Source organism: Canis lupus, chromosome X, assembly GCF_003254725.2.
Source record: "Canis lupus dingo isolate Sandy chromosome X, ASM325472v2, whole genome shotgun sequence".
NCBI classification, from domain to species: domain Eukaryota; kingdom Metazoa; phylum Chordata; class Mammalia; order Carnivora; family Canidae; genus Canis; species Canis lupus.
In genome coordinates this window covers 25,028,864-25,047,488 of record NC_064281.1, presented here as the reverse complement: position 1 = coordinate 25,047,488, position 18,625 = coordinate 25,028,864, and the positions used below count along the sequence as shown (strand labels likewise).

The following is an 18,625-nucleotide window of genomic DNA, read 5'->3' as shown; positions in this document are numbered from 1 at the left end:
TTTTTGGTGACTTACTATATTGCATTGTCATTTACTTTTGTTTATGGTTTTACATTATAGACAGTTGTTTTACCTTAGCACCTTGCTGTGGCTATTCCTCTGACTGGCATATTCCTCCCCCAGATTTCTGTATGCCTCCCTCTTTGCTTCTTTGTCTTTGCTCATATAACCCCTTCTCAGTTTGGTCCACCGAGCACTCATTCCAAATCATAGACCTATGGCTGCACTTTACATTCATTTTTCTTTTTCTTTTTCTTCTTCTTCTTTTTTTTTTTTTTTTGCTATAGCATTACTCATGATATAATGGAGTATTTAATTTGCCTATTAACAAGTTTATTATTGTTTCTTATCTGTCTCCCACTGGAATTTAAATTCCATCAAGGTTAAGTGGGGTTTTTTTTGGTCTATTTTGTCCATAATTTTTTTATTGATCTATCTTAAATACCTTGGAAACGATCAGACACATAGTAGGTGCTCAATGAATATCTGTTGAATAATTCAGTGACTGGATGATTAAGAACAAATTCAATTTTCTAATAAAAAGTGAGTTTCTTACACATCTTCACTCTAAAATTCCAAGAATATCTCTGTAAGCCATCTTCCTAGTCAACATGTCATGAGGTTCAAGCAACTGATGAGATATAATTATTAATATGCACTCTGTTAATTTGCTAATAAAACATCTTTCTTTAGAAAAATGGTCAATTTAACTATTCAAATATAGAAATGTTCTCTCATTCATAAATCCAATGACCATACAGTCTTCTATAGACTTACAGAGCTAGGAAAGTTTGTATTCACTTGGCATTTAGAAATCAATCATATATTGTTTACATCTTTGATAATGCTATTCAGTTTTTTCTTTTCATTCATTCATTCATTCACTCTCTCTTTAGTAAGTGCCTTAAATGTACCAGGTGTAGTACCTTGAGTTCTAGTGATAAATTGATGAATAAAATATGCTTCTTGCCTTAAAGGAATTCATGTCTAGTTGCAGAGTTTGGCATACAAGTAGATTATTTAATGACACAGTAATAAAAGCTAATGTCTATTGTGCACTTAAGTTTCACTCTTATGTGAAAGAAATGCCTTACTATAAGTATCACAACAGTTCAGGTGAGCAACTCACTCAGGGTATTTGTGTTTCTATTGGGAGATTTTAGGGATAAGGATCGGACACTGTGCAGCACAGTACCTGCAAAGATTTTTGTCAAGTGGTCTGGTGTGAAGTACAGAGAAAGGAAATATATGGTGTGATGGATGGTGGTAGTCAACTTCATGTTTTGATTTCTCAGCTAGAACATGTTGTTTATCTTTTTTTTCTTTGCAAAGCAACTAGCATGTATCTTGTCAATAAATATTTGTTTGAAGGATTCGTGGTATTAATTAAACCAGATTTCCCAAAATTAGGTCAGAAAAATAGGACAGTGATCCTCCCTTGTGGAAAACTGACATACTGTCGGAAAGCACAATGTGGCATCACTAACACAGACAGAGCTTTATTGCTGAAAACATTTCCCTGTTGGATTATAAAAGCAGTGTTTGAAATAGGTCTATCTAAAAACCATAATGTGGGATGTACACAGAACATTTATGTATTTGTACACACATACAAACATACAAAGTATTCAGATGGTGACTCCTTCATTTTAGGTCTCATGAGATTGAATATGATGAGGAGAAATCAAAGAAGGAAGAGACTTCAATAATAGAGAGCAAAATGGGCCTCAGGTGACCAGCTTAGAAGATGGGGCTACTGTTTATCACAGTGTCAAATTTCACAGATGCCTAAAAGAAAATCTCTTAGAAGAAAAACTATTTGCTTTCTCTCTACTAGGAATTTCCTTCTCAACATGTCATACAAATAGACAGGCACAGATGGAATGTTACAAAACGTCTCTTGAGAGAAAATTGTCAGAGTGAAGGTGGCATTGCCTTTTTACTCCTTTTGTTAAGGGCTGCAGTGTTTATCCTGAAAGCAATCCTCCACCAGAGGATATACTGTCAGTTAGAACAGTTTGGTCTTCCACTGGGAATGCTTTGGATTGGCCAAGGACCAGAACATCTGGGCTACTTAGATAACCAATAGAAGGATCCATGTTTTCTACAGAAACACTGAACCCTTCTAAAAAAAAATTATGATTTGTAGTATATTCAATTGTTGGAAATAGATTTGTAAAATATTATACATATGTAAGAACTGGTTGAATTGCAATACACAAAATGGGATGCTTTGATAAACTTCTGAATTTTATGATATTTATTACGATTTTCTTCCTTTAGCGTTTTAATACATTTCCTAATTATCGAAAGCGTTAGAATAAAATGTATTCGTCAAAAGCTGTTTCTCTCACGAGAAAAGTTCCACTCAAAATCTTGGTGATTCCACAGAGCTAGAGACTATTAAGGCAAAAACAATAATCAAACTATATGCTGGTTTATTTCCCTCAACGGAAGTAACAGAAAATTCCATTTCTTCTCTCTTGAATCGTTCTGATAGCTTGTTTCCAGAAAACATAAAAGCACTGTAAGTTTGCCTTCCTTTCTCATTTTGTAAAGAAAGAGATTCAAGAATTTATTAACACTTGTTTACATTTTTTTCTTCTCCTGTTAATACTCTACAAAGAAATAGGCATGGTTTGGGAACTACTGGTAACAGAATCTAGCATTCCTTGATTTCTCAGAAGGCAACAGTGGAGAGCTGCTTAAACCACGACAAAGTTGAAAATAAAGTGGGTGGCTTGTGTAGTTTAGTGGCCTGCATAGTTGGGATATAAGAAGGGCCTGTCCTCAGGAATTAATTCTCTTTTACCAAAATGGCAATGACGTGGACCTGCTTCACAGAGACTAAAGCATTATCTTACCATCTTGCTCTACATGTTGATTTTTGGTGCATGAAAATTAGCAGTGGTTTAGGAAAATAATGTAGAAGTAAAGGTGTCCCTCCAAAAGTAATGCTTTCTAATGTAGACAGATGTAAAATGGGAATGAGAGGGTAGATTGAAGCAAATAGGTTGTAATATACTTGCAGAATGTGTAAATAATTTGATTTTATAGCAAAAAGATGAATGATAGGTTTCCTGTAAGCATTTTAAATTTTTTCAGTGGCTGTACTAAAATAGATTTATTTTTTCTCTTTTTTCCTGACTCTTTGAAACATGCTCAATGTGAAGATTTTGAAAATCATATAAGAATAATGAGAAGAAAAGAAAGATCACATGGAATCATACCACCCTGAGATAAACACCACCACTACTTCAGTTAAAAAAAATTTATGGATCTCTTTCTAGTCTATTAGGTTTTCACGTGACTGTAACCATTAAATGCTAATACTCCAAAGTAGCTTATATTTTGCCTTTTACTCTAGACAATTTAGAATGGAGTTGTCCAAAGTGGTTTACGTAAGAGTCTTGTCCAAAGTGGTTCTAGTAAGAGTCTTCATGGTAAACTCTTTAGCCTAATTTTTATTCACATATCTATTTATTCCACTATCATTTATAGATGCCCAGTTCAGCAAGTCAAGTCTGGCAGGAATTATTTAACACCACTATTGAACTTTTCTCTATGGAAATAATATCTTGAGCAGCAGTTTACAAATATTCTTTCAAAAGTAGGTTAAAACATTATCCCATATTAGAGAAGATACGAATTTCAAATTTCATTTACCCTAATTGCACACTTCTACAGATGAGAAAACTAAACTGGTATGTGAGTAGTTAACAGTTGAAAATACATTTGAATATTACCAATTTTTATATGACTACTGAGTTGCCACTGACAGCAGTCTACACAAGAAGATAGCCAATATGGAATTTTATTGTCATCCCTTTAATGTAGTCCATTAAGCTACTTTCAATACTGACATATTCAAGTAATATACACATAATTGGTTAATTTGTGGAGAATTAGAAATGTACCTGAGGGGGAAGAGACCATATCATCCCAAAATATGCCACCTGGGCTTGCAGATTATTTTGAGTTGAAAGCCATCAAGACCCCACAGACTCAGAAGAGTTTCGACGCCTCCCTTAACTGTCTAAAAGAAATGAAATAGGAGGCCTACCCCAGAAAGAGAGCTATTAACAGAGACAACTTTTTAAGTGAAAGACCTAATAGGCATGGCACGGCAAACATCTGACAACCAAATATCTGTTCTTCTTTTGACTCGCCCTCCTCCCCTTTGAAGTCCCAGGCCCCCCATATCACTCCTTAGCTCAGGATGGCATACAAGCTTCAATTGCCTGACTGCCTTTGGGTCTAATGTTTTGTTTCAGATTTTTTATTTGTTCATTTGAGAGAGAGATTGAGAGAGAGAGCGAGAGCACGCACATGAGCAATAGCGGGGAAGGGGCAGAGGCAGAAGCAGACCACCTGCTAAGCAGGGAGCCCGGGTTACAGACTCTGGGATCATAACCTGAGCCGAAGGCAGATGCTTAACTGACTGAGCCATCCAGGCGCCCAAGGGTCTCATGTTTTTGTGGTGCTCTTGTATGTAAGAAATTAACTTTCTTTTTAGTCCGTTTTATGTCTATTTAATTATTAGGCCAGCCAAAGACCCAGCAAGGAAGAAGAGAAAATCATAACTCTGATACTCAAGTAGTCGTGAGACTATGGGATGATATGAGTTTTTAGGTCATATTCCACATACATACTAGAATTAGAATTCAAAACTGATTTAAGTGAAGCAATTGATGTGTCATTCTTTTAGACTTTGATAATAGCCTCTAGTTTCCATGAAGTTGGCAACCATTACTGGTCAGTTCTCTGACCTGCAGTTGGATATCTTTAAGGAATTGTAATTTCTATTTTGCAGTTATAAGAACTTGTCATCTAAAGATATGAGTCAACTTTACAAACACTTAAAACCATGAAAACATCCCTAGGAAGAGCAACCAGTTCATTTCACTCCTAAGATTTGCAAAATGAGGTACAATGACTCAAAACTCAGAGAATCCATAAAATCTGACAAATGGGCTAATATATATACTATCAGCCCTACCCAGGGTTTCATCTGTTCTTACAATTCCTACCCTGGGGCTTAAAGGCAAGCAGTTTACAAACGATAAAAATGAAGAACAATGACACAAAGAGACTTGCTCTAGGTCACATACAAGTAAAGAGTTGACAACAAAACATTCTCTAGAAACAGTCTTTTTCATCGCAGTTTACAATTTCTTTTTCAGTAAATCCTCATTCATATACAATTTCAATTCAAGCTAATGATTCTTGGATGGTTTTAAAATTGATCTTTTTGTGCTTTCTTAAATATGCCACGGGATTTTTTTTGTGTGTGTGAAGTAAAAATAAAATCTATTTTGATAGAGTAAGGGCTGAGGGCAGGCCGCCCCAAGATGAACCACTTTGGCAGGAACACTATTTTGATTTAATCCAAACTCAGCAATTCAAGCTCGGGAAGACTGGGTGGCTCAGTGTTTGAGCGTCTGCCTTTGTTTTTCTTTGAGGAGCAGGTTCTGTTTACCTATGTAGGAAAAGCGTATATAGTTTGATCTCTGCATATATGATAAATAGTTCACCTCACTATGACTTATACATAGGAGTTCCTTAATATGTTAATCAGTGAGTACCTAACATCTGAAAACTAATCACTTTCTAAGTTGTATCTAAATCATGGCAACATATTCTTTTTTTTTTTAGTTTTAGGATTTTTAGAGATCTTAGATATCATACAGCACCCTCACTTAAGAGGGGAAGATCAAGATGAGGAAATTTTGTGACTTGCCCAGGGTCCCACAATTTAAAAATTGCAAAGATGAGGGGCGCCTGGGTGGCTCAGTGGTTGGGCATCTGCCTTTGGCTCAGGTCGTGATCCCCTGGGGTCCTGGGATAAGTCCCACATCGGGCTCCCCGCAGGGAGTCTGCTTCTTCCTCTGCTTAGGTCTCTGCTTCTGTCCGTGTGTCTCTCATGAATAAATAAATAAAATCTTTATTTCTTTAAAATAAAGTATTTAAAAATAAAAAAGCATTCCAAGCTGAGCATATTCAGGAAAAGCCTTTTACCTCCCCCTCAATTGCCTGCTGGTACCAGGAGGAGAGTTATTAACATAGATACCTCTTTAAGAAACTTAACCTGCATAACAGGGCTACCTTTGTGCTCCAAACATCTCTTTTTACCTTCCTGTTAATGGTCTGTTTCTCCTTTGTATTTTCAGGCCCTAATCTTCTCTTTAGTTCATAAAAATGTCATGTTGCCTCACTGTTTTCTGAATTTCCACATCTGTGTGGATTCCCCATACATACGCTATTAAATATTAAATTTGATTTTCTCCTATTAGTGTGTCTCACATCACTTTGATTCTTAGTCCAGCTAGAAGGACCTTGAAGGGTAGAGGAAATTCTTCCTCCCTAATAATAATAGCATTTAAATGTCCATTTTTAATTTAGAGAAATCAACCTCCAGATACATTAATCTTCATAGAACACATGCTAAAAATAGTATATGTGCCCTAAAAGTAGAGACAAACAGCTAACATATTTCTCATAGATGGCAAATTTAGTCCTCAACACTAAAATCTAATATAAGTTTCCATGGTAATTTATTGGAAATCAACACATTTTTTCCTATTATAAGACCTGAGAGAGTAGTTAGCATTTTTTATGTGTCATGTCTAATTTCTCACTTTACTGACCTGGTTGTCAAAGTTCAATATACAGGAACTGCTTATTAAAAGTTATACCCTGCATTTTATGACCCAGTTGTGCCATTTTTCAACTAAGCATAGAAATTCACAGCCATAAAAATGCACAGCCATCTCCCTCTTCCCAGTAACGTTGCTTTAATAACGGTGTTTTAACCACCAGGATGGTGGTTAGACATCCCTCTTGCAGCAGTGACTCAACTACTAAAGACACCCAGCCCAGTTCCTTGCCCATAGCTGGCACTTGATACATATTTGGTGACTGGGAATGAGCTGTTCCTTTTTCATACAGCTACCTTCTATGGGTCATCTTTAGACAGCCAGCAGTAAAGTGAGATTTTGATCAAGATATGAAACACATCAGTCAAGAGGTTGTTTTGACCTAGAAATAATAAGACTATCAAGGTGGTTCTGAGAAGGAAAAGTGAGTGGTGTCTTGGTGGGTGGTGGCCGTGAATATGTTACCCTGATTGTGATCTCTGATCACATATGTAAAATTGTGTTATGTGTGTGCTAGATTATACTGTCAGCTTCTTGCAAATACCTTATTTTTTAAACTGCCCGTTTGTGGGTACTGTAAAGATTTTCTAACACAAAGATCTGAGTTCCAGTGGATTCCCTCTGCTCCAATCTTAGGTTTACTTGTGATTTACAACTTCTGTTACCTACTGTAATGAATTGAACATTTGAACCTGTAGGTACTGTTTACCCAGGTTGCATTAATGAGTTTTTTCTTTGTGTGTTTGGCACACACTGACCAATCATATGTGGAGGTTCAATTCTTCTACTATGTCTGCCCTTCCTGACTATACATAATTGAGATCTAGCTGAATACAAGTGTTCAAAGCAGGAAATTAGTGGTATTTACTGCCCATCATATATCTTGCTCCTCCTTGGTAATTGCTATTTGCATAGACTGCACACTGCATATAACCAATTTGCATAGGCTGAAATACATGTATCTGTCCATATACATGTTGTTGAGACACACTCCTAAGTGGATTTCCTTTTTTTTTTTTTAAAAAAGGGACTATATAAGAATTCTGTCCAACAGTGAGGGCCCTCCTGATTTAAGAGGTTAATTATTTAATACCCGAAGAGAGTGCCCTCTCAGACATCTCTCTGAGTAGCAAATGTGTTCTATAAAGCACAATTTCATTGAATAAGTGAGGCAAGTAACCTCATTAAGAGTAGAGTGTGAGGGCAATGTACTCATGTTCAAATAGGTTCAAAGGTGTTGACCATGTAAGAAGAATGAGGCAATTAGTTGGATTTAGTCCCACTGACTGGCTATATTCCATTTTCATTTCTCTCTCATGGAAACAGTGAACTCAAGAGAGCTAGTTGCTCTTCACCTATTAGAAGCTACCAAGTTTATTAGAGGATCTATTGTCTAGGCAAAGACCTCGGTATGCCAACTGCAGTCCACAGACCAACTGCATCAATATCAATAAGGCACTTGTTTGAAATTCAGACCCTGAGTCCTATCCTGGATTAATGAATTCCAATCATTTTTTAAACAAACTCCCTAAGTGATTTGTTTGTACAATAAAGACTGCAATTGTCAGCAAGCCTTTTTGCTCAACTATCGACCCTAAAAGTTAAAACTGAAATAGACAAGACTGCTTGAGTCATGCTCTAACTGAAGCCCATTGTTCTTAATCCTTTTTTTAAGATTTATTTATTTATTTGAGAGAGTGAGAGAGTGTGTGCAAGCGTGGGTGGAGGGAGTGGCAGAGGGAAAGAGAATCCCAGGTAGTCTCCTCACCGAATGGGGAGCCTGATGCAGGGGTGGTTCTCATGACCCTGAGATCATGACTTGAGCCAAAGTCAATAGTTGGACACTCAACTGACAGAGCCACCCAGGCACTCCAGCCCATTGTTCTTATTACGACACTTGATTGAGGCGTTGATGAAGGTGTTTTCCCATGATCAGAACATTTCAACCACCAGGCCAGAAAAGCTCTGATAGCAACAGAATTCATAGAACACCACAACCCTCAAGTCCTCTTCCTTGCCCATGATCATGGGCTGAACACATACTGACTCTCACTTATGATCATGTGCTCTCTCTCTGCTCTCTTGCATGCACCCCTCTAAATTCTCCCTATAAAACTCTGGCTAGTGTCACATCTGGCTGGTGGAGAGGTCATGTGTTCAGGCTTGAGCATGCCACCTCCCCTGAATGTCAGCACCTGAAATAACTTTCTCCCTTTCTTTTTTCCAAACCCTCATCTCTTTTTTTTAAAAAAAGATTTTATTTATTTATTCATGAGAGACAGACAGAGAGAGAGAGAGAGATAGAGACAGGCAGAGGGAGAAGCAGGCTCCATGCAGGGAGCCCGATGTGGGACTCCATCCTGGGACTCCAGGATCACGCCCTGAGTGGAAGGCAGCCACTCAACCACTGAGTCACCCAGGCATCCCTAACTAACCCCTTCTCTCTTGAGTTATGGGCTTCTCTTGTGATGAGTTTATCTGAGTTTGTTCCACAACAGTGTTGGCAAACAGCCAGGAGCTACACTTTCAATTTGTTCAGATCCCTTGGGATTCCCCAGGATGGAGCAGTAGGCCTGGGCAGCACCTCGGGGCTCATCCATTCGTTTTTCTGAGTCAGTGGCTATAATAGATGGATCAGTAACACAATAACAACAAAAAATGATTGTGAAACACTGCTTTACAGACTTCTAGTTGCCTCTCCAAGAGTGGAAGCAGAAGGAACCTAATTTTTGTGAATTCCAAGATCTAAGAAACACTCAACTTTTGGCTGGGGTGCAACAGGAAGTTACTCAAATAAGAGAGCTAAAAGCTATGAGAGGAAAGGAGAAGGGACAAAAGCAGGGAAGGAATGTGCTTTTTTTTGCAAAGAGACAACCAACTATGTGTTTCACCTAATAATGCCTTGCCAGGTGTGTCTTGCCTCTTGGCCCCTTCTGTGAGCCAATCTGAGCCAGACTGGAGCTGAGGACATGTGCAGAAGGCCCCCTAAGCTGACCTGAAGTTAACTTTAGCTCACTATAATACTAAGATCTCCTTCTATGGGCAGTTTTTTTTTTGCCATTTTTTGAACCTTGAACATACGATGTATGCACTAGCATGTTGACATGCTACCTGTGTGCAACTGAACCAAAAAGTGCCTCTGCAAGTCTCCTGCCCCCATCCTCTAATACACTGAATAAAACCTTCCCATACTAACTCCACCAGGGGACAGTGCTTTGAGAGCTATCTCGCTGCTTCCTTACTTGTAACGAGTAATAAAAAGCTGTTTGTGTTAGACATTTCCTTGGGTTCAATTTGATGCACCCAAGTAGCAAACCCCTTAAATTCGGTAACATGAACATATCAGTTATAACCTTGGAGGGTTTTTAAGATGAAAATACCTGCCTTTCTCTCAGTAACTGGTGGTAATGTTGTCCCCTGGGGACATCTGGTAATATTTGGAAACATTTTTGGTTGTCACAACTAGGGAAGGTACTACTGGCATCTAACGGGTACAGGCTGGGAATGCTGCTAAACATTCTACAATGCCTAAGACAGCGCCCCATAGCAAAGAATTGATGAAGGATAGTTGGAAGGCAGGCAGGCAGGGACAAGGGACCACCATCCTAAGAGGAAATCACCCCTAAAAGGATTTTACACCACCCTGGAAGAAGCCTTCCACCCTTTCCTGTGTGATAGATAGGTGACAAAAACCTGATTGGATGACTTCAAGGAGAGTTAATCAGATTAAAATAGCCGCTAAAGAGCCTATTAAAAACCCCTAGACTTAGAAACTCCTTTTGGGTTCCCTCCCTCCTCAGGAACTTTGTTTCCTTTTCCTTTTTTTTTTTTTTAAATCACGTTGCTATGGCTCTACAAGCCTTGCTTTGCTGCCCACCACTCTGTCTGGTCTACTTTTTAATTTTTCAAAGCGGTGAGACCAAGAACCTCGGGCATCAACGAAAGAAAAATATCCCGTAACAGAATTACCCAGTTCAAAATGTCAATAGTGGCAAGATTAAGAAACCCTGCTGCAGACAAAGTTTATATTACTCAGAATACATTTAATCATCCCTTTCATCACATTCACAAAGTGGGTTATGTATGTTGAGTAATAGAACACAGAAGTAGAGGTTAAAGATCTTTATCAAAAATGTAACATTTAGTTGGAAAACAAGTGAATAATTCAATAAGGCAAATAAAGGACTCCCACTGACTATGCCCATGTGTACTTAAATACTAAGAGCTTGGGCCCACATGATTAGTTCAGCATGAGTGATAAAAACCGGAGGTTTTATACTTATTAATTGAGAAGTAAGCTAATCATCCTCAAACAATGGTCCTTTTCTTTCCTAACAAAGATGCTGCTTGGATAGTCTGGTTCACACTGAAGCAAAGTGAGTGACCAAAATGACTAAAAGGCAAAACTATGCTGATCAGGAAAAACTGGGATCAACAGACATTTGAAAAGACATTCCAGTGCTGAGGCAAAAATAAGTTGAGTTTAACCTCACTTACATCATGTATTTTATGTCTAAGGAAATAGCTCAAAAGGTTAGTTTTCAAGCCTGTAATTTTGGTGGCAATCAAATAATCTTGTTGAAATATCTATATCAAGAAACGCAGAAGTACAAAATTACTAGTATTGGACAATTTGTGCTTCTGGCATAATAGCCACCAAGTGGATTTTTTGTTTTGGCATTAGTAATCAAGAAAAAAGAGGAAAGAATTGAGGTCAGCTGTTTTGATGTCTTCTAGAACCGAGAAGCAGAGAAGCAAGAAAAATGTTACAGGCTAGAAAAAATTCTGACTGCAAAATGTCAGATCTTATCCAAGGAGAGAATTTATTAAACCTGATGGCTCTGATTTGGAAATACTATAGCAACATAACTAAAGTTCCTTAATATTTGGGCATTGCACAGGCAAGGAAGGGGAGCAGAATATACAACCTCAAACATGTTTTGTTTTGGTTTTTTTGGTATACCGATTATTTTAGGCTGATTATTTTTAAGAAACTGCAGACACAGGAGAAATTTTGTAAACAGAGAAGTTACTGTTTTGTAAAAGATATTTACATTTATAAGGGAAATCTCTGTACTGGTGTCTTCCTTGCTTAAGCCCAGGACTCTAAATGTCTAAAAACTCTTATCAATGGAGAAAGCAATGGTTTGAATCTGCATAACAACCACACTCTTAATTACTGTGTTTCTCCTGGAAATCTCCCATAACTGGTTCTCCTACGCTCAGCATCTTCTTTTCTGTAGCTGGAGATGGTATTTAGGGTGGTAGCTCAGGCCATTTCAGGGAGTTACTCAGTTTTCCTGGAAATCTCCCTTGCATACAGAAGGTATACAAATTATTAAACTTCTGTTTGTTTGTTTTTTTTACTGTTAATCTGGTTTGTTACTACAGGGAAGTCTCAGCAAAGAACCTAGAAGGGTAAAGGGGAATTTTTTTTCCTCCCCAGAGCAATAACTCAATAAGTGACTCTTTAGTAGATGCCTATACAGTTTTTAATGAGTCGGTGTCCTTCTGGGGAGATGTCACCACACAGAGAGGTAGAAGGTTTTGATATCTGGGCAAAGTTTGGCTTTTCCATATTTTGAAGTCAGTGATCAAAGATGTCAGATGTTGAGCCCGGAAAGAGGCTTAAACAGTTCTGTGATCTTACTGTATCTCTCAGTAAATAAATGCACTAGGTAAATACTAACAAGGATAGGCGCATATATTCCAAAAATGATTCGTTACGAAAAGGGATAAGGAGTCCACTGGGTCTAAATTCATCCGGCTTTAAAACAATGCATCCTAAATGATGTACACGTTAATTACATTACTAAAGATATTCTGGGGACTAGGGAGTTTATTGAGCAAGTCTAATTTCTATTGATTACATTCTTTGGAGGGAGAGAGAAAGTGTGTGTGTGCAAGAAATAAAATGGGATTGAGAGGGAATAGAGAAAACGTAGATGCTTATCATTATTAACTAGTGCTGGTCTCTGAGATAGTATACTTTGCTACTTCCCAAACTACTTCATGATGAATGGATTGCCATATCATTGTAATCATTGTATCTAAACATAACCATTCACAACAGGATTGTTAATGAACATTCCCTTAATGTGACAGTTTCAAAGCTAAACATTCCCTAAAAGCACAATTCTATATTAGGAATGCTTAATATCAAAGCAATTTAAAAAGTTGATGGTGGCATTTCAAATTATACTGGTTTTTATTTCCTGTTCATTTAATTTTATGAGTGCCAGACACATAGTAGGTTCTTAATGATGATCATTAAATGCATGAATAAATGAATGAAGCTGACTTCTAGGACAGCATATTTAAATTCAAGTAAATCTGTGATAAAGTAAAATATGGAATCAACGGAGCTGGAGCTAAAGCTGGCCATTTTAATACCAGATACATTAGATTTAAACATGAGATTTGCGGGAATTTTTAATGAACACATCATTATCACATCCTAAATTACCCAGAGTATCATGTAGTTGGAGAAGAGAAAGCATGTAATGGCTGTTAACATTTACTAGGAGATAAGTATGTGTCCGACATTGTGATACCTATTGACACACAGTGGCTTATTTAATCTTCATAACTATTTTATATGGTAGTTAGTATCATTATTCCCATTTTATAGAAGAGAAATTTGAGGCTCACAGAGATGAGGTGATGTGACCAAAAGAGTGGGGCCGGACACTTGGTTCCTGGACCTGTTTTACCGACTATAGTCATATTAGTTGTACTATTAAATTAGCTCCACATTCTATTATGTCTCTACTCAATTATGCTTTATGTAGCTCTCAACCATCAATCATTAACTTTGCCTGTTTCATCCCTAATCTCTAATTGTAGAGACCTCACGGAGACTGGAAGGGTAACATTTATTTTGAGGTATCTGATCATACCAGGTCCCAAATAGTGCCTCATTGTCCGAAAGAATGCTCTCCCTGGGCTCAACAGGGCAAGGCAGCTTGGAGAATGCTCCCAGCCTTCTTGATGGGCTGTCCTTCTGATTATAAAGTTTTCTGTGTTTCAAAATCAGTGTCTCAGACATTCGCTTACTGCACATTGGGTGCATTGGACAAGTTTAAATTTGGTAACAATTACGCAGTTAGTAAATGGACAGTTGGCTTTTGAATGCATAGCATTGCTGCAGAGTCCACACCCTCAACCATGAAGCTGCTTTGCTCCATATAGTCGACATGTCCACACTGTGAGGCCATCCAGAGTTAGAGTATGGAGAAAAAACACAGTTGAGTGGACATTTAAGACTGCCTGATGGGTGCAAGAGTGATTAGGTCTGAGGCAAGAGCAATTGCTGCTGGGCACTGATCTGAAGAATCCTTTGTGTCAGGGAAATGGAAAACAAACAAACAAAAAATGGAGGGAATAGTAAAGGTCAGAATTTTGGAGGGAAAATGAAGGTAAAGGTCAGTGTTGGATACATGTCAAGTCAGGCAGCAGCAATTAGAAACCTGAGCAAAAGCATTTGGGTATAAGGTTCAGAGACTGAAATATGAAATGCAATCACATGTGGGCAACAGTGGGAACAAGAAATAACGCAGAATGGAATGTGCCAGCTCTGTGCTTTGGCTCTTTTCCAAGGAAGCTTGTCAGGTCAAGGGCTAGAGTGAGGACCATAAAGGCCTGGGGCCTTGCCTATTCATTCTTTATCTCTCAGTCACTGCACAGCTTAGTTCTCTGTAGAGTACAGGAAATATACCCCTGCTGCATATCTGACATGATCTTAACTGTCCAAGTGCCTTCCCTGGCTGCAGGGATCTACAATTTTGAATAGTCCCATAGAAACTTTTTTTAAGACCTATTTTTTAAAGTAATCTCTGTATCCAACATGGGGCTCGAACCCACAACCCCGAGATCTTTGATGGAGAGTCACACACTCCACTCACTGAGGCAGCCAGGTGCCCCTCATAGAAACTTTTTCAATGGTCAAATTTCCTAGGGAATTTTCAGCCAGTGTTTGTGGAAGTAAGATTTTTTTTTTTAAAGATAAAAGGCTGGTCCAAAATCTAACCTAGTTTGATCCTAGCTGAATTATTCATTGTAGTAGCCTCTCAGCATTGGAATGCTGAGAATACTTAGTTGATACATGTGAGTGACATCTCAAAGAATCCGTAAGAAGGGGAGCAGGTTTTGCGGTCCCCAAATATGCCACTCTGGCAGGAGGACTATTTTGAGCTGAAGGCAGTCAAGACCCAGCAGACTCAAGAAACACTTTGACCTCTCCCTTAACTACCTAAATGAATTTAGATAGGGGACCTGGCCCAGAAAGAAATCTATTACTTAGGATAACTTTGTATGCAGAGTCCTGACTAGGGTAGAGCAAACGACTTATCCCCAAACATGGACTCTTCTTATGGGCCTGTGAATCAGCCTCTTCTCCTTTGAGGCTCCAGGCCCCTGGGCCACTCTAGCTCAGGAGGGCATACAAGCCTCAACTGCCCAACTTGTCCTTGAATCTCATATCTCTAGGGCTCCCATATATATGAAATTAAATTTTTCTCCTGTTAATCAGTCTTATGTCAATTTAATTATTAGACCAGCCAAAGAATCTAGAAAGGAAGAAAGGAAAGGTTTTCTGCCTTAACACATACCACCCAGTGGGGAGGCTCTGACATAATTTTTGGTATATCAACAATACTGAGCAAAAGGTAATGGTGGAGGAAAAAATGCTTAAGTAACTTGCACCAAGCTATGTCCTGGAAAGTTCACCCATCAGAGGAACTGATAATTGTGGTTTGCAAGGTCTGTATTCATCAAATACTTTAACATAGGTCTTTAGAGAGGTTTTCAAATGAAAGACTTTGAAGGCCTATAAGATAAGTTAAGGGATTTATGAATAAGTGGCAAAAAATATGATTAATAGTGACATCTTCCAGTTCCTTCTCTGAGCTTTAGTCTTCTGAGGGCTATAGCAATTCATCTGATAGTTACATAACTGCTAGTGTGACAATAATTTCTTTCAGGAATGCTATGATCAAAGACCAAAACTATAAGCTATGTGCTGTGCTTTGATCTTCTGACCCTTGCAGGGCTGGGGAACTTGCAGCTATGCCACCTGTTAACCGAAGTCCTTTCTAAGATGATTTGGATAGACCATTCCCCATGATTATAAGCATCTCAAGGGCAGGAGATTGCAGGCCTTGCTGCTTTTGTGAATTGATGACTCATGGGCTGCAGTTCCCTTAGAAGGAAGGCACACATTAACTTTAAAAGGGACTTTTGGAGTATATAATCTTGAATAACATGTTTAGGCTTCTAAAGCTTTTATTTTACTAAAAACAAAATGCTCTTAGTATAAAGACATATTTGAAAACCATTGTGGATCTAGGCATTAAAGACTGCTCCAACATTGGCCACAACTTTCTCCTTCATGTTTAGGGAATCAGACAGTCTTGGGCAAGTTTTTCAAACAATTTTCTTGATTCTTCAAACATCTATTTTTGTAGTACTGGAGGCTTTTGTAGCCATGGGCAACTTAACCTTAAGCTACACATTCTAAAAATAGCCTGGCTGTGTTTGACCCTTCCTGGCTGTGTACCTATCTGTAAGAACAGAGCTTTAATAGTTTATCCTCCTTAGATACATTCATTTTCCTCCTTTTCTCCATATGATCGCTTAGGGGCTGAGGGCAGGGTGCCCCAAGATGGGCCATTTTGGCATGCAGATTATTCTGAGTTGAAGGCATTCAAGACCCTGTGGGCTCAAGAGGAACTTTTGCCCTTCCCTTAACTTCATAGAAGGCTTGAAATTGAGGGTCTTTCCCAGAATAAGGGTTATTAGCAGAGATAAGTGTTATCTGAGTGATCCATCTGTATAGCAGGGTAAACATCTAATTACCAAACATCTGTTCTTACCATCTTGTGGATCATACTCCTTTCCTCTGAAGCCGCAGACCCCTTCCCCCTTGTCCTTATTTCAGGAAGACATATGCCTGACCGTCTTTGGAATTTCCATGTCCGTGTGGATTCCCCATATGGACACTATTAAATTTGATTTCCTCCCATTAATCTGTCTCACGTCAATTTGATTCTTAATTCAGGTAGAAGGACCCTTAAGGGTACAGGAATTCTTGCTCCCTGACAATCAATAATTGACTGTTACTCCTACCTTGTCCTAAAAAGAAATAAGTGTTGTTCAAGTGAACAGATTTTTATATGTGCCCTCTATCCTCTCTCCACTCTTCCCCTTCTTGAGAAATAATTCAGACTCTTTAATTAAAGCATATTCAAGAGACTGATCAAGATGGTGGAAGTATTGTATCCATAGAAAGGAAGAAGTTAAAAAAGAAACTAAACAAGTAGAATCTGAGGAAGTAAAGGTCCAGGAGGACCATGGTGATAGTCAACAAACTTTTGAAGGGCTTTTTTGGGAAAGAGAGATTAAAAGCGTAGAACTGTGGTCAAGGGGTAGACAGACAGTGAAATAGGGATGCTTTCTAATAGTTAGGTTTTTCCAGAGATAGAATTGGTTTCCTTGAGAGGGAATGTGATCCAGTACACTTAGGAGCATGTTATGGAATGGTTCAATTACACAACATTTGAGTTGCTTCCAAACCTGGTAAGCTATTTCTGTCCTGTTATATGTATAATATTTCTATTCTCAATTCCTTCATTGACTATATATGTTAAGTTACAGAGAGAAACAATCATTGCTACCTGTTCTTACCTTTTCCTTCTACTCACATCTCCCACAGGTAGACTATTTTAATACTATAGTCTCCTGACAACAGAAGTGTCTGTTTTAATAGCTTTTAGTAACATTATTCAAAGGGAATCTATTGCCCAATAAAGAGGAGGGGGACAGTCTTCAATGTTCTCTTTCTTTTTCAACCTCAAAGTGCCTAGGATTAAACATGTGCTTTGAAATTAAAATCATAAATTTGCTGAGTAAGAGAACACCAAGTGTGCTTGTTCCCAAAGCTGGAAAGTTTTCACTTAGCATAATGTAGGAAAAAAGCCATTTTTCTCTTGTAATGTACATCAAAAATTTCTGCAATGAAAGCGAGGCTCCAAGTTCACAACTGTCTTGTTAAAAAAGAAAAAAACAAAAAGCTCAAACTGGAGTCATTTCCCTCCCTTCCCCAACAGGAAACCAAGACTTAATTACAGTTTTGACCTATCTCAGGCATGTGACCTTTTAAAGGTCAATCTGAAATTTCCTGATCAGCACAAGTGAGTTCATCTGCATGGTAAACAAAACAAAACAAAACAAAACAAAACAAAACAAAACAAAACACCCTGGCCTTTCCCTGTCCTCCACCCCTGGAAAGTGTCCAGGCTTGACCCAATCTTTTCGTTTTTTTTTAAATTCTTTCTTTTGTTAATGACTTCTTGCCCCACCCTCTTTCCTATAAAAATCTTCCATTTTGTGCAACTACTCAGAGCTGCCCAATTCATGAGTCATTTAATGAAGTCAATTAGATCTTCAAATTTACTCAGTTGAATTTTGTTTTTTAATAGTCTCCAATGTGAAACAGTTATATATATATATATATTTATACATATGTTTAACTCTGTGCCTACCGTGTTGGGGCTGCTGTGGAATCAGATTTAGTGCAGCAGATATGTACTCAACCACAATCTATCTTCCTTGAATTATTACTAATGAATAATAATTGAATGATAATTATTTGATGACTAATTAACAAATTACTGTTAATTATGGGAAGATACTACACATGTAAAAGTTATCCAAGGAAGAAAAAAAATGTCAAGAAGTACTGCAATGGGGAATCAATCAGACAGCTAATGCTAAAGGAAGAACCTTCAAATAAAGAACACAATCTTTGACTTAAAATTTCCCATTATTTTTGATTGGTTTGCCAATTTCTAACAATAAACAGCATTTAACTTCATTTCACTTGTGTACAGGCTCTGTACCAAGCTCTTCACATTTCTTGTCTTCTTTCATCTTTAAAACACACTTAAGAGTTGCCATCATCATTTCCCTGT

General features: G+C 38.0%; 1 protein-coding gene across 2 annotated transcripts in view; it reads right to left on the bottom strand.

Moving 5' to 3' along the window:
- Positions 1-18,625, bottom strand: part of IL1RAPL1 (interleukin 1 receptor accessory protein like 1) — a 1,374,783-nt gene that overhangs the window by 47,296 nt on the left and 1,308,862 nt on the right. The gene's annotated exons all lie outside the window — the stretch shown is intronic.